This window comes from Amblyraja radiata, chromosome 6 (assembly GCF_010909765.2).
Source record: "Amblyraja radiata isolate CabotCenter1 chromosome 6, sAmbRad1.1.pri, whole genome shotgun sequence".
Classification (NCBI taxonomy): domain Eukaryota; kingdom Metazoa; phylum Chordata; class Chondrichthyes; order Rajiformes; family Rajidae; genus Amblyraja; species Amblyraja radiata.
The window spans coordinates 98737860-98755795 of record NC_045961.1 but is presented as its reverse complement, the minus strand read 5'-3'; positions in this window follow the sequence as shown (position 1 = coordinate 98755795).

Genomic DNA, 17936 nt, shown 5'->3' with positions numbered 1-17936 from the left:
CTCTGGAGAAAAGGAATAGGAGACGTTTCGGGTTGAGACCCTTCTTCAGACTGGGGAAGGGGAACTGAGACATATAGACAGTGATAGAGAGAGAGATATAGACCAAATGAGCAAAAAAGTAGCGATGATAAAGGAAACAGGCCATTGTTAGCTGAGGGCTAGGTGAAAACAAGTTACAAACAATGAGGGCGGCACAGTTCTTGGTTCTTGGTTTCTTGGTCCTCCAAAATATTCCAAATGGAATTTAAACTGGAGGTGGTGGAGGGAGGGCTTAAGCCAGAAGGGGTTATTGGGAAGAAAGAGCTACTTTAAATTTAGTTGCATCTGGTTGGGTAACTATAGTAGGGTGGAGATTATTCCATGCTTTAATTGTGCGTGGGAAGAACAAATTGCAGTACACATCTGTCTTTGTAACTGGAATCACAAATTGGATTGAATGCCCTCGTCTGCTCCTAATTGATTTGGGTTTGGTGTAGGTCTTGTAATCTATGTCGAGCTGACCATTTAACATTTTGTAAAAACAGGTCAAACGGTGAGCTTCACGTCTGTCTTGGAGAGGGTTCCACCCCAGAGAATTCAGAAGTTTGGTGACACTCACTTCTCTCTCGTAGGTGTTAGTAACAAATCGAGCTGCCTGTCTTTGGACACGTTCGATGGAAGAAGCGGTGGTGCAGCGGTAGGGTTGCTGCCTTACCCGGAATCCCGAGTTCAATCCCAACTACGGGTGATGTCTGCTACGGAGTTTGTACATTCTCCCCGTGACCGCGTTGGCTTTCTCCAAGATCTTCGGTTTCCTCCCACGCTCCAAAGACGTACAAGTTCGTAGGTTAATTGGCTTGGATTTGTATACTTGGTATAAGTGTAAATCGTCCCTAGTGTGTGTTTAGGATGGTGTTAATGTGCGGGGATTACCTGTCAGTGCGGACTCAGTGGGTCGAAGTGCCTGATTCCACATTGCATTTCTAAAACTAAAACTAAAAAACAAAAATAAAACAATGACTGGTGAAGGCCAATGTGCTGAAAGCCTTTTTGACCACCTCATCTACCTGTGATGTCACTTTCAAGGAACTATGTCTGAGCACTCCTAGATCCCTCTGCTCTACAACACTCCCCAGAGCACCAACCATTCACTGTGTAGGTCCTGCCCATGTTAGACTTCCCAAACTGCAACACCTCACATTTGTGGATACAATGCATTCAGAAAGTATTCAGACCCCTTCACTTTTCCACATTTTGTTACGTTACAGCCTTATTTTAAAATGGGTTTTTTTAATCATTAATTTACACACAATACCCCAGAATGAAGAAGCCAAAACAGGTGTTTAGACATTTTTGCAAAGTAATTATCAATTAATAACTGAAATACCACATTTACTTATGTATTCAGACCCTTTGCTATAACACTCAAAATTGAGCTTAGGTTTCCATTGATTATCCTTGAGATGTTGATACAACTTGATTGGAGTCCACCAGTGGTAAATTAAATTGATTGGACATGATTTGGAAAGGCACACACATGCCTATGTAAGGTCTCACAGTTGACAGTGCACAGGGCTGCTAACATTGGGTGAGAGTTGAGAGAGAGAAATTACGAGGGAGTGTAGTGACCGAGGGAGGGAGGGTGTGGGAGGGGGTTGTCTCCCCTCCCACGGTAGGGAGCTTTTGCATTTTTCAGCTTGGAATTGTGCAATCTGGTGCAAACTGTAGCGAGTCTTTTAACTTACACTTGAATGCAACATTTATGCTTTAAATTGGATTAGGTATGAATAAGGTTAGGCTAAATTACATTCCTAATTACATTCCACAGTAGAGCCAGGCTCTGATCAACAGGTGCAGCACATGAGTGACCTTAGTATATTCATGTATGGAAATCAGATTATAATTCATGCTGTTATGCATATAAATAGAGAAAAAAATAGAGAAACAAGATTCGGACTTCCATCACTGTTCTGCAGAAATAAATCAATCAACCTTACCCTTCGACTTTAGAAACAAGACGAAAATACTCAATCGTATATGGTTCAATTAAATTAAGATATATATGTAAAACATATATATGGAAACAGGGCCCTTAGCCCACCAAGTCCACACCGACCAGCAATCTACCATACACCAATTCCATCCGACACGCCAGGGACAATTAACCAACAAACCTGCACTTCTTTGGAAGTGGGAGAATCCAGAATATCCAGAGAAAACCCTTGTGGTCATCGGGAGAATGTACAAATTCTGTATAGATAGCACCCGTAGTCAGGATCAAATCTGGGTCTGAGGTGCTGTAAGGCAGCAACTCTACCACTGCGCCAGCGTGCCACCCCATTAAATTATATTTTCTGTAATATATTTATTATGGCGTCACGTCAATAAAGAGTCTGATTTCTGCCCTTAGTTGGATAATACCCGTCTCCAGTCATTGGGTTTTATGGCTGGTTTTCAACCTCTTCAGTCTGAAGGTCTCGACCCAAAAGGGACGACAGATGGCACAATGGGCTAAGTGTTCGGCTGGCAACCGGAAGGTAGCCGGTTCGAATCCCGCTTGGAGTGCATACTGTCGTTGTGTCCTTGGGCAAGACACTTCACCCACCTTTGCCTGTGTGTGAATGTGTGTGAATGTGTGTGAGTGATTGGTGGTGGTCGGAGGGGCCGTAGGCGCAGATTGGCAGCCACGCTTCCGTCAGTCTGCCCCAGGGCAGCTGTGGCTACAGAAGTAGCTTACCACCACCGAGTGTGACTGAGGAGTGAATGAATAATGCGATGTAAAGCGCCTTGAGTATTAGAAAGGCGCTATATAAATCCCATCCATTATTATTATTATAAAACATCGTCTATTCTTTCTCTCCAGAGATGCTGCCGGTCCTGCTGAGTTATTCCAGTTTTTAGTGTCTATCTTCAGTTTAAACCAGCCTACACGCTTTGTTAAGCGAAACAGGTCCAATTGTCATAACATTATTCACCTCAACTACATCTTTTCTTCACCTCCATTGAGAATACAATCCCAATTATCAAATCTTTCTTCAAAGTGATAAAAAAAATTCCAGCCCTGCCAACATCTTCATAAATCGCCCCTGGATCCTCTCCAGAGCAATTGTACCCTTTCTACAATGTGTCATAGTCTTACAGCATGAAAACAGGCCCTTCTTCCCAACTTGTTCATGCAGATCAAGATGCTCCATCTGAACTAGTCCCATTTATCCGCATTTGGCCCATATCACTTTAAACGTTGTGTGTGCCAGTGTGTGTGTGAGAGTGTGTCAGTGAAGCGGCGACAACATCCAGAGTGAGCGGAGCCTTGGCCTTGGGGAGCCTTTCCCTCTCTACCCCCCACCCCCTGTCTCTTCTCATTGGTGAGTGTGGAGGAGATCTGGAAGCCTTGGGCGAATTGAATTGTCCGTGACTTTATTTATTTATTTATTTTAAATTTGAGCGTGAGAAATTTGTGATCAGCGTGAGAGCGTGAGAATTTCATGAAATGCGTGAGTCTCACGCTCAATGCGTGAGAGTTGGCAGCCCTACAGTGCATGTCAGAGCACAAAGGTGCCTCAACAAAGTACTAAAGGGTCTGAATACTTATGTAAATGTGAGATTTCAGTTATTTATTTTTATTTTAAATGAATTTAATCCATTTTAGAATAAGGCTATAACATAATAAAATGTGGAAAAAGTGAAGGGGTCTGAATACTTTCTGAATGCACTGTAGCATAGCTAAGAGCATAGCTAAGAGCATATCTAACAACATAGCTAAGGATAGCAGAATTTTTCCCTCGTGGGGCATTAGTGCACTGGAGGGGTTTTAAAATCAAACCAGGAGTTTACCGCAATGGGGACTGGCTTTCCTCTTTCTTAACACGTCAGATTTATTTAATTTCTCAGAATTTAAATTCCTTAGCTGCTACGGTGGGATTCGAACTCCTGTCTCCGTGGTAAGTGTCTGGAACTCTGGATGCAGATCGAGAAACTTAACCACCGCATTAACCACATCCCTGACAAGGCCAGCACAGTTCTCCAACACCAGCCTCCCTCAGCTGTTAAGCTGCTGCCCAGCTGAATTCTGGATATTGTCATGGTCCTTACATTGAAACATTTGTGAGTTTCAAGAGCTGACATAAACCAGGCAAGCGATTCCTGGGGAATTGTGGTGAACATGTTAATTTGGAGGAATATTCCCTTTGGTCAGTGTATTAGCCGTCTTGTAAAAACAGTGGGACGTTTTCCTATCTGCTTTATTTCTACCGAACTGTAAAAGTGTCAAAAGCAACAGGTCTATAATTTCATGAGAGGGGAACTTCCTTCTTTATAAACAGCGGCCTAGAATTTCAAAGAGGATAATTGTAAAAAATCGACTATTTTTTCTTGCCTGCAAACAAAATAAAATCTTTATTTCGCAACGTGGACTCAAGAAAGCGAGAATTCCCTTCCCTGGGTTCCATCTCCATATTTAAGATGAGTTCATCTCAGAGTGCGAGAAAGGGGAACAGAAGTCCTTTTCACTTAAGGGCGGCACGGTGGCGCAGCGCTAGAGTAGCTGCCTTACAGTGCCAGATACCCGGGTTCGACCATTCCATTCGTAATGGAAACGAGGCCGAAACGCTAATAAACCAAAAGATTCCGAAGACGAAACGCCTACAAACCGAAAGGACGGGATGCCTAAAACCCAAGGAACCGAAATGCTGCGTCGTCTAAAAGCAAACTTACCGAATGGCCGCTCTGTCGAAACGCCACCTACCCGAAAGGCAGCGTCGCCTACAGGCCAAAGGACCGACTGCCGCTCAACAGAAAAGTCCAATAACGGACTAGACGTTGCCGGCGGGCAGGACTTGTCAGCGATTGGTCCAGACCCCCGCGTCCATCACATCACTGTGAAGGCATGAACATTGTCCCAAACATCTGCTCCACCCGACCCGCAGCCGTGGGAGAGTGGGGGATGTCCCGAGGAATGCACACCTCCGGCCGCTTTCAACTTGGTGCTTGGAAGAGAGAGAGAGAAGGGAGAGAGAGAGAGAGGGGGAGAGAGAGCAGAGGGGAGAGAGAAGGTGGAGACGGGAGCGTAGGGTTCATTTTCCCACACAAGCCATAGGTGACTGGGCAATCTGAACCCAAGCACCAAGTTGAAAGCGGCCGGAGGTGCGCATCCCTCGGGACAGCCCCCACTCTCCCACGGCCACCCTCCGCGGGCAGCGGGTCGGGTGGAGCGGAGGCGTGCGACAATGTTCATGCCTTCACAGTGATGTGATGGACGCGGGGGTCTGGACCAATCGCTGACAAGTCCCGCCTCCTGGCAACGTCTAGTCCGTTATTGGACTTTTCTGTTGAGCGGCAGTCGGTCCTTTGGCTGGTGGCGTTTCGACTGAGCGGCCATTCGGTAAGTATGCTTTTAGGCAACGCAGCTTTTCGGTTTCTTGGGTTTTAGGTGTCCCGCCCTTTTGGTTAGTTTGCATTTAGGCGTCCCATCCTTTCGGTTAGTAGGCGTTTCGTCTTCGGACTCTTTCGGTTTATTGTCGTTTCGGCCGCATTTCCATTCCGTTCTTTGGCTTCGACTTTATTGCTTCGGCCTATCGTCCGTCGACGCCACGTCCGCACACGGTTAATTTCCCCTAGTGTGCATGGAATGGATGCGTAAGTGGAATAACATAGAACTAGCGTGAATGGGTAATGAACGGCTGGCATGGACACAGCGGGGTGAATGGCCTGTTTCCATGCTGCATCTGTAAAACTAAAGAAACACAACAGAAGCAGCATGGTGGCGCAGCAGTAGAGTTGCTCCCTTACAGTGCCAGCGGGTTCGATCCTAACCACGGGTGCTTGTTTGTACGGAATTTGTACGTTCTCCCCGTGTCCTGCATGTGTTTTCTCCTGGATTTCCAGTTTCCTCCCACACTCCAAAGGCACACAGGTTTAATAAACTATAGGTGCAGGAGTAGCCCATTTGGCCCTTCGAGCCAGCACCACCATACAATGTGATCATGGCTGATCATTCACAATCAGTACCCCGTTCCTACCTTCTCACCATATCCTTTGACTCCGCTATCTAAGAGCTCTATCTAACTCTCTCTTGAAAGCATCCAGAAAATTGGCCTCCACTGCCTTCTGAGGCAGAGAATTCCACAGATTCACAACTCTCTGGGTGAGTACGTTTTTCCTCATCTCCGTTTTAATGGCCTACCCCTTATTCTTAAACTGTGGCCCCTGATTCTGGACTCCCCCACCATCGGAAACATGTCTTCTGCCTTTAGCGAGTCCAATCCCTTAATAATCTTATATGTTTCAATAAGATATCCCCTCACCCTTCCAAATGAGAGGTTTGCAGGTTATTGTTTGTAGGTAAATTGGCTTGGTATAAATGTAAATTGTTCCTTAGTGTGTGTGTGTGTATGAAAGTGTTAGTACGCGGGGAGTCATTGGTCAGTGCGGATTCGGTGAGCCGAAGGGCTTGTTTCCGCTCTGTGTATCTCTATACTAAACTAAATCAAACGCCAATTTCACACTGAAACAGCGCTCGGAAGTGTTTGTGGACCATAGAAACATAGAAACATAGAAACATAGAAACATAGAAACATAGAAACATAGAAACATAGAAACATAGAAACATAGAAACATAGAAACATAGAAAATAGGTGCAGGAGTAGGCCATTCGCCTTTCGAGCCTGCACCACCATTCAATATGATCATGGCTGATCATCCAACTCAGTATCCTGTACCTGCCTTCTCTCCATATCCCCTGATCCCTTTAGCCACAAGGGCCACATCTAACTCCCTCTTAAATATAGCCAATGAACTGCCCTCAACTACCTTGTGTGGCAGAGAATTCCAGAGATTCACCACTCTCTGTGTGAAAAATGTTTTTCTCATCTCGGTCCTAAAAGATTTCCCCCTTATCCTTAAACTGGGACCCCTTGTTCTGGACTTCCCCAACATCGGGAACAATCTTCCTGCATCTAGCCTGTCCAACCCCTTAAGAATTTTGTAAGTTTCTATAAGATCCCCCCTCAATCTTCTAAATTCTAGCAAGTACAAGCCGTGTCTATCCAGTCTTTCTTCATATAAAAGTCCTGACATCCCAGGAATCAGTCTGGTGAACCTTCTCTGTAACTCCCTCTATGGCAAGAATGTCTTTCCTCAGATTAGGAGACCAAAACTGTACGCAATACTCCAGGTGTGGTCTCACCAAGACCCTGTACAAGGTGTGCTCAGGTCATGTGCTGGACAACTATCCCTGGTCTTCACTGACATTTTCAATCTGTCACTGGCCCAGGGTGTTGTTCCCACTTGCCTCAAGACCTCAGCCATTGTGCCAGTGCCCAAACAATCAACTTCAGGGCGTCTCAACGACTTCCGCCCAGTGGCACTCACCCCCGTCATCGCAAAGTGCTTTGAGCGGCTGATCTTGGCTCACCTCAAAGTCAGCCTCCCCCCCACACTGGACCCCCATCAGTTTGCCTATCGGCCCAACAGGTCTACAGAGGACGCCGTATCTGCGGCCGTACACTCTGCCCTGACCCACCTGGACAGCAATAATACCTACATCAGGTTGTTGTTCATCGATTTCAGCTCCGCCTTTAACACTGTCATCCCCGCCAGCTTGATCACCAAACTCAGCGGACTTGGCATCTCCACCTCCCTCTGCAATTGGACACTGGATTTCCTCACCAACAGACCACAGTCTGTTAGGATCAACAACCTCACCTCCTCCACTATAACACTGAACACCGGCGTGCCACAGGGCTGTGTGCTCAGCCCTCTCCTCTACTCCCTCTTCACCCACGACTGCATCCCTAAATATGGCTCCAACGCCATCATAAAATTTGCCGATGACACCACGGTGGTAGGACTGATCAGTGACAACGACGGGTCAGCCTACAGGGAGGAGGTCCAGAACCTGGCAGCCTGGTGTGCCAACAATAACCTCATCCTCAACTCCAAGAAGACGAAGGAAATTATTGTTGACTTCAGGAAGAACAGAGGGGGCAGACATCCATATAAACGGGACTGAGGTGGAGCGCGTCTCCAACTACAAATTCCTCGGGGTACACATCTCGGAGGATCTGTCCTGGTCCCTCAATACTACCAAATTGATCAAAAAGGTGCAGCAGCGCCTTTACTTCCTGAGGAGGCTCAAGAAAGCTCACCTGTCCCCACAGGTCCTGACCAACTTTTACCGCTGTACCATCGAAAGCATCCTGACCACCTGCTTCACGGTATGGTACAGCAGCTGCACCACAGCTGACAGGAAGGCACTACAACGGGTGGTGAAAACCGCTCAGCACATCATCGGTGCCCCGCTCCCTGCCATGGATGCCCTCCACCGAAAACGGTGTCTGAGACGGGCCGGGAAAATCATCAAGGACCCCTCCCACCCTAACCATGGACTGTTTGCCCTCCTCCCATCAGGGAGGCTGTACAGGAGCCTCAGGTCTCGCACAAGCAGGATGAGGAACAGCTTTTTCAATAACATTATTACGCTGCTGAACTCGGAGTCCCGTCGCTAGATATCTTTAGTCTCTCCCATTTGTATACAGTATTTGCCTATTGTAAAGAAGTGTTATCGACACACTGTAACTTTACTTCATTTTATTCATACTGTAGCATTACAGAGAGCACTAGCTGTACGTGGTCTGTCACGGAAACTAGAGAGCGATATGTGGGTGGGGAGGTTGTAATTATACTTGTGATATGGGGAGTGGTTAGTAGTGATAAGGTAACTATATTAAAGGCACATGCATATCTCATCTACACCTATGCACCATTTTTTTTTTTTTTTCTAATCCATCCACATTCCACACATTGTTAACCAGTACTCTTTTACTCTATTGTATGCTTATTCTGTATTTTTATTTTCTACTTCTACTCTTGCACTATGACTATAACCAGACGCTAAACTGCATTCCGTTGTACCTATACTTGTATCTGTGCAATGACAATAAAGTTGAATTGAACTGCAGTAGAACCTCCCTGCTCCTATACTCAAATCCTTTTGCTATGAATGCTAACATACCATTCGCTTTCTTCACTGCCTGCTGCACCTGCATGCCTACTTTCAATGACTGGTGTACCATGACACCCAGGTCTCGTTGCATCTCCCCTTTTCCTAATCGGCCACCATTCAGATAATAGCTTACTTTCCTGTTTTTGCCACCAAAGTGGATAACTATATCCTGCAGGGCTGCAGACTCGAGGCCTGCAGATGGCATTAGGACGGGGATCTCTCTCCCAAATAGCACGGGTGTATTGGGCTGTACGGCCTGCTCCTCTGGGCTACGTCTTTCGCAGTTCCCCTCTCGTTTCATGAAGTGAGGTGTATTCAGGCCCAGGAGATGGCAGTAGAGCCTTCTGAATCTCCCCCTGGCTGTGCAGAGTAAGTGTTCAGCAAGATAAATGCGCCCACTACCTCTTCATAATGAAAATCTGTCTGTCCTCTGTTAATAATTTTACCTCACTATTTGTTTCATGTCTGGAGTTTAATTTCTCACTGTCGGTCCACAGGCCCCCATTTCCGTCTTTGAAGACGCGAGTCATCTTTAATTTAAAATGTCGTGGAATTATCCAAAATGTCGAAGGGCTCCCATCGCCAATTTAAAGGTGCATTAAACCTGCAATTTTATTTTTCAAGAAAAATAACTCAGAGGAAAATCTCTCTCACGGCGAAGAATTATCAGTCACCGCCTATTTTTTTTAACATTGAATAACTTTGTTTTTTCGTTTCGGCTTTAGTTTAGAGTCTAGTTTACAGATGCAGCGTGGAAACAGGCCCTTCAACCCACCGAGTCCGCGCCGATCAGTGATCACCCCGTACACTAGCACTATCCTAAACACACACTAGGGACAATTTACATTAACACCGCACCAATCAACCTACATACCTGTACGCCTTTGGAGTGTGGGAGGAAACCGAAGATCTCGGAGAAAACCCACGCAGATCACGAGGAGAACGTACAAACTCTGTACACACAAGCACCCGTAGTCAGGATCGAACCCGGGTCTCTGGCGCTGCAGCACCGTGCTGCCCAGTTTTGCAAAGGTATTTGAACGCAGCATTGAAGGCCCACATCTCCTGTTCGTTGCATGGACCATGTGGTATAAAGTGTAATTCCTCAGTAGGTAACTCTCTGCCCCTGGATTAGTTGGTCATGGGTTCAGGCCTCCAGAATTGAATCGAGAATGATGGATATAAATTTTTGAGAGGCATAGATCCGGTAGACAATCAGAACCTTTTTCCCGGGATGGAAAGATTAAATACCAGAGGGCACAGCTTTAGTTTGAGAGAGTGGCCTGCCCACAACCTCCCGCATTCCAGAGAATACAATCCACCTGTCCAACCTACCCCAAACAAATCATCCCTAATCCAGGCAACTCCACACCATTTTGTTTTACATTAAAAGCTGTCTGTAAAATGCTTTGCATAGTTAAATTTAGAATTACAGCAGGGAACAGGCCCTTCAGCCCACCAAGTTCGTGATCCCCGCGCATTAACACTATCCTACACACACTCGGCACAATTTTGCATTTTATCCCAAACCAATTAAACTACAAATCTGTACGTCTTTGGAGTGTGGAAGGAAACCGAAGCGCCCTGGGAAAACCCACGCGGTCACGGGGAGAACATACAAACTCCATACAGATGACACCCGTAGTCAGGATTTAGCCCCGGTCTCTGGCGCTGGGACCGGCAGCATCTCTGGGGAGAAGGAATGGGTGACGTTTCGGGTCAAGACCCTACATTTCAGACTGAAGAAGAGTCTTCGTGACCCGAATCATCACCCATTGCTTCTCTCCGGAGATAATGCCGGTTCCGTTGAGTTACTCCTGCATTTTGTGTCCATCTTCAAATGACGTCACAAGCTCCAGTCTGTTGTGAAGTCGCGCACGACCTTCGCGGGACCGTCGCGGCTCAACGCGACCACGAGGTTGAGTAATTAGCGTGCCAAGGACACGTAAGTGGGACAGGGGCGTAAAGCAGCAACTCTACCGCTGCACCACTGTGCTGCCCTGTTGCATCGAGAGCCAGTTTTGTGCAGAGCCAGGTGAAGAATTGTTTGGGCATTGTCATATCGTTTCTGTGGAAGCTGACTGTGCATCTATTAAATGTTACACTTGTCACTGCTTATATCTCAAAATTACTTCTTTAGTTTTTAAGGCTTCGTAGGGAATAAGGAGCGTGAATAGGCAATTGAAATATAAACCTAGAAACTTCAGACTCAGACATAAAAATGCTACAACGAAGCCAAGCCGATAGTATTAATAGGCACAATGGATTCTATTATTAATATGAAACCAATGTGAACACTAGGTGTTAGAGGAATGTAGTGTAATGAATGACATTTATTGGGAACGCAAAGTGAGAGAAATGGTGGGAGAGAGGGGGTAGCTGACTTGTCCGAACCAAAACTGTTGTCTCTCAGTAATATTTACTTTTCCCTGTCTAGAGCGCAGTGGTAGAGTTGCTGCCTAAAGGGCCTGTCCCACGAGCATGCGACTCCATGTGGCAAGCGCGACCTAACCAGAAGCGGGGTCGAGTGAGTGACATGAAATGCGTGAAGTTCGCGCGTGACGTACGGCGTCGAGGCAGCTGCGGGCCGGCAGGCCGTTGCCACGCAGAATGTTTGAACACGGTCAGTTTTTCGGAGCCCCTCGCGATGTCGGGACCAGCTCCGGACAACTCCATACGGCTCCGGCAATCGAAGTGGGACCGGCCCTGCGAGGCCGTACGGCTCAAGCGACCACGTTAGGTAGCGCTTGCCGCATGGAGTCGCATGCTCATGGGACAGGCCCTTTACTGAGCTTACAGCGCCAGAGACCCGGGTTCGATCCTGACCTCGGGGAACTGTCTGTACGGTGTTTGTACATTCTACCCGTGAACGGGTGGGTTTTCTCCGAGATATTCGGTTTCCTCCCACATTCCAAAGTCACACTGGTTTGTAGGTTAATGGGCTTTGTATAAATTGTCTCTAGTGCATTTAGGGTGGTGTTAAGGTGCACGGATTGCTGGTCAGTCAGGACTCGGTGTGCTGAAGGGCTTGTTTACGTGACGAGTCTCTAAACTACACTGAACTAAACTAAACTAACCTAAATTCATGGTGAACTGCAGCAGAATAGGTCCTTAAATCGAACCATGCAGGCATTACAGGGGTACCTGTGCTGAAGAGGTTTTTGCATCCTGTTTAACCAAACATCATGCTTGATTGTTGACTTCATCTTTATAAATGTCAACCTCACATCTTCAATGAAGCGCTGTGGTTCACCTGGTCAAGGATAAAAATCAAGTACTCACTTTTTTCTTCCAGAAGACATTATAATTGGTATATCAGCACTAAGGCAAATACTAGAATCTATTATCAAGGAATTGGTGGCAGCTACTAAGGAAATAGGATTGGGGAGAATAAGAAAGTCTAACAGATTTGTCAAACCTGATTTCCCTTTCATAAATCAGCGTTCTCTCCATCCAATCTTATTATTATTTTCCAAGTGCCTTGTAACCACTTCCTGAGTAATGAATTCTAACAAAAATAAAACACAAAGTGTTGGAGTTAAGGGCCTGTGCCACTTTCACAACATAATTCACAACCTTTTTTACTCGTGGACATTTTTCATCAGGCTAGAAAAACGCCCCGACTTACTTGATGCCACGAGTACCTACAACTAGCATCAGGGCCTGCTACTGCCTACCTACGACCTCCTACAACCTCGTGACGACCATGCTGCGAGTATGAGTCAAGGGCAAACTCGGCAGAGGTCGTGAATTAGGTCGTGAAAGTGGGACAGGTCCTTAACTCAGCGGGTCACACAGCATCTCCGGAGGACATGGATGAGAAACATTTTGGGTCGGGTCCTTAGCTAGACTAATTAGATTCTAGCATTTACTCTACCACTGATGTTTCTTTTAGAGATCCAGCATGGAAACAGGCCCTTCATTCCACCGGGTCCGTGCCCACCAGCGATCCCTGCACATTAACGCTATCCTACACACACTAGGGACAATTTACATTCATACCAAGCCAACTGTCCAACAAACCTGTGCTTCTTTGAAATGTGGGAGGAAACATAGAAACATAGAAACATAGAAAAATAGGTGCAGGAGTAGACCATTCGGCCCTTCGAGCCTGCACCGCCATTCAATATGATCATGGGTGATCATCCAACTCAGTATCCCGTACCTGCCTTCGCACCATACCCCCTGATCCCTTTAGCCACAAGGGCCACATCTAACTCCCTCTTAAATATAGCCAATGAACTGGCTTCAACTACCTTCTGTGGCAGAGAGTTCCAGAGATTCACCACTCTCTGTGTGAAAAATGCTTTTCTCATCTCGGTCCCAAAGGATTTCCCCTTTATCTTTAAACTGTGACCCCCTTGTCCTGGACTTCCCCCAACATCGGGAACAATCTTCCTGCATCTAGCCTGTCCAACCCCTTAAGAATTTTGTAAGTTTCTATAAGATACCCCCTCAATCTCCTAAATTCTAGCGAGTACAAGCCGGGTCTCGGAGAAAACCCACGTACTGTGGGTCTTGGGGAGAACGTAAAACTCCGTACAGACAGCACCCATAGTCAGGATCGAACCCCGGTCTCTAGAGCTGTATGGCAACAACTCAAATCTATGAATAGAACGTAGAACATAGAACAGTATAGCACAGGAACAGGCCATTCGGCCCACAATACCTGTGCCGCACATGATGCCAGGATAAACTAAACACCTCAACGGCACATAATCCATATCCCTCCACTCCCAACATTCTCTAAAATACTTGCCCTGCACATCTTTTTTTAACACTGCCCCTCTCACCTTAAAGGTATTTGATATTTACACCATGAATGGGTACTGACACGCAGAATATCGCAGGCCACTTGAACATGGGAATATTTAAGTGCAGAAATGAGAGAGGGGTCTGAATTCAACATCCCTACAGTGGGTGATGTTACGCAAGCAGAACACGAGATGCTGTCCCTCCACTTTGCATCTGGCCTCACATCTGGCAAGATAAATCTACCAATCAGGGCTGCACAGTGGCGCAGCGGGAGAGCTGCTGCCTTACAACCCTTACAGAGACCCAGGTTTAATGCTGACTACGGGTGCTTCTCTGTACGAAGTTTGTACCTTCTCCCAGTGACCTGCGCGGGTTTTCTCCGAGATCTTCGGTTTCATCCACACACTCCAAAGACGTTCAGGGAAGGGTGCCATTCCGAAACATCGCCTGACCAGTGTTTGGACTTTGGATGTTGGACTTTTTCTTTCCGCACCAACCAGCGATCCCCGCACACTAACACTATCCTACACATACCTGGGGCAATTTACAATTATACCAAGCCAATTAACTGACAAACCTGTACGCCTTTGGAGTGTGGGGGAAACCGGAGATGTCTTTGCTGGTTAGTTGCCAGTGACCAGTGGAGAACCAGGATGGGGGAGGGATGGAGAGAGAGGGAAAGCAAGAGTTATTTGAAGTTAGAGAAGTCAATATTCATACCGTAGGTTGTCAGCTGACATTATGTTTGACATGCACACTGAAGGCCAAAGGGCCTGTTCCTGTGCTGTGCTATTCTACGTTCTACACTCTATCCAGCAATTCTATGGCCTATTTTCCACAGCGGGTAACTTATAGCCCTGTCCACGGTACGAGTTCATTCCAAGAGCTCTCCCAAGTTTAGAACAAATCAAACTCGTGGTATGCACGGAGAATGAACATAGCGGGTACGTCGGAGCTCAGGGATGTCTCTTAGCGGCTCGTAACGCTAACGGCAGGTACTCGGGAAGACTCGCTAACGGCAGGTAAGCTCGGGAAGACTCGTGAAGATTTTTCAACATGTTGAAAAATGTCCACGAGAGCCCCGAGTACCGACGAGCGGCCATTACCGTAAATCTCCGAGTTCGAATCAGGGCAAACTCGGGAGAGAGCTCTTGGAATAAACTCGTACCGTGGGACAGGGCCATAAGGGACACTGATTTAGGTTAAATACCAGTAGGTTTGTAAGGGAACTGGAGCGAAATCTTTTCACCCAAGCAATAACGGGGCTCTGGAAGCCACTGCGTTAAAACATGGAGGAGAGAGAAATCCTTAGAAGCACCCATATTTGTAGTTTGGAGATTCGTTGTGGAAACAGGCACTTCAGCCCACTGTGCCGACCAGCGATCCCCCACACACTACATGCTCAGGACAATATACAGAATCCAATCAACCTACAAACCTGCACGCCATTGGAACATGGGAGGAGACTGAAGCACCCAGACAAAGCCCACGTGGTCACGGGGAGAAGGCACAAACTCCGTAAAGACCGCACCCGTGCTCAGGATCGAAGCCGGGTCTCTGGCGCTGTGAGGCAGCAATTCTATCGCTGCGCCACCGTGCCATACCTGAAACGCTTTGAACCATAGGGTTACGGCGGAAGAGCTGGAAAGCGGAATGAATCTAAATTGCTCCGTTTAGGACTGCTGTGGATGCAGCGAATTGAATGACCCCAGGTTTTGATGGTTAGGGGTGATGAGACCAACATAACGGTACTGTTCACTTGATTCATCAATACACACGGCGGCATTTACAGCCCATGCACACATAGATTTAAATAACCGGCCCCTCAAGGTCCGGACTGTGGATTCTTGAATGACTGGAGTTTAGAAGGATGAGGGGGCATCTTATAGAAACATATCAAATTATAAAAGGACTGGACAAGCTAGATGCAGGAAAAATGTACCCAATGTTGGGTGGGTCCAGAACCAGGGGCCACAGTCTTAGAATAAAGGGGAGGTCATTTAAGACTGAGGTGAGAAAAAACCTCACCCAGAGAGTTGTGAATTTGTGGAATTCCCTGCCACAGAGGGCAGTGGAGGCCAAGTCACTGGATGGATTTAAGAGAGAGTTAGATAGAGCTCTAGGGGCTAGTGGAGTCAAGGGATATGGGGAGAAGGCAGGCACAGGTTATTGATAGGGGATGATCAGCCAAGATCACAATGAATGGCGGTGCTGTCTCGAAGGGGCGAATGGCCTCCTCCTGCACCAATTTTCTATGTTTCTATGTTTCTATGAAATATCAACCTCTGAAATGAACAAGCCCAAAACAGGAGTTACGTGGAGCGGGCAGGAGAATGGAGTTGAGAGAGAAAGATAGATCAGCAATGATTGAATGGCGGAGTGGACTTGATGGGCCGAATGGCCTAATTCTGCTCCTATCACAATGAACATGAACTTATGAACACCACAGATCCACCTTGACTGGACACAGAACTGTCATTCGATGAAAGCAGTCCTGTATATTTACTTCAGTGCAAAACGGCGACTGGGCTCAATTTAAAGAGACGTTTCTTTATTGTTTGTGTTTGATGCATTTTCAACAAAAAAAAACTTTCCCACACACATTCTTCCAATAACCCAGCAGGCAGGTCCATTTTTTAATTATGGTCAAAGCGAACATTAGTCTTCTCAGCCTCCCCCTTTACTCTTAAGTTACAAAACACCTACTTTAACATGTTTGTTCTCACAAGAAGCTACACAGAAACGGACCTTGTCTCTGCACATAAATTAAGCCACATGCGGTTCTTGTAAAAGAAAAAACGCAGAGGGAACTATTAAACGTAGCAGCTAAGTGTTGGAGGATGATTGTTGACTCACCTAATACAGGCAAAGTGTGGAGCCCGATGCAGAATATGTATGGGTTTTACTGCTCCATGTTTAATAATGGTTTGTGCAGTATCCTGGGAACAAAAATGAAAGGAATATGGCCAGTAATGAACTCATTACCAGTGAACCGACAAAGGAGGTTTGCAAATGTTACACCCCCTTTATAAAATAAAGGGGGAAGGGTCAGATTGAGCAGCAAAAGACAGCTCAGACTGACCCACATTGGTAAGAAAACTCTTCGGGACTTCGAATAGATCGGGTTAGATTTGCCCAGAGTAGGTTTAAGGTGAAGGGGAAAAGGTTTAATAGGAATGTGAGGGGTAATATTTTCACACAAACGGTGGTGGGTGTATGGGACGAGCTGCCAGAGGAAGTAGTTGAGGCAGGGACTATCCCAACGTTTAAGAAATAGTTGTACAGGTACATGGATAGGACGGGTTTGGAGGGATATGGGCCAAACACGGGCAGATGGGATTAGTGTAGATGGGACATGTTGGCCGGTGTGGGCAAGTTGGGCCAAAAGGCCTGTTTTCACACTGTATCACTCTATGACTCTATTGTCAGGGGCTAAAAAGGTAGCAGTGACTCTCAGAGTAATGTATATACATTCATCAGAAAAAGGGGAAGCCACCTTGCAAACTGTTAATGTAATCCCTATACTTAAAGAGAAAGGAGAACAAGTTCCAGCAAGTGCAAGGTGGGAGGTCAAATGTAAGGGAAAGGTGTGCAGTTGTTGACGAGACCCTTAGTAGCATTGATGTAAAAAGGAACCATGGGGTCCAAGTCCACAGCTCTCCGAAAGTGGTGGCACAAGTAGAAAGAGTGGCCTAGAAGTCATGTAGTATGTTTGGCTTCATTGTTCAGGCCAATGAGTATAAGAGTCAGGGGGTCTTGTTGCAACCTTTATAAGAAATTGGTTGGGCCGCATTTAGGGTATTGCGTACAATTGGTTGTGTGCCACCAGGGGTGCTGCACGATTGGCAGTCCCGTCAACAGTCTGTTGGTTTTTTCGTCTTTTTTTAATTTTTAGTGTGTGTTAAAAGTTTGTGTAAATGTTCTCAGGTTTGTTTTATGTGGGGGGAGGGGTCGAGGGAAACTTTATTTTCAGTTTCTAACCTTGCCGGAGATGCGATTAATTTTTGGACCGCATACTCTGGTCGCTCTGCGGCCTACCATCGATGGAGCTGGAGGCCTCCTCGGACTGAACTTGGGCCCCACCGTGGGGTGTGGTCTTACATCTGAGTCGATTCCTTGCCTGGGATTGCTCCAACCATGGCCTGCGCACTTTACATCGGGAGCTCGCAGTCTCAGGAGTGGCCGTGGATGTCGGGAGCGC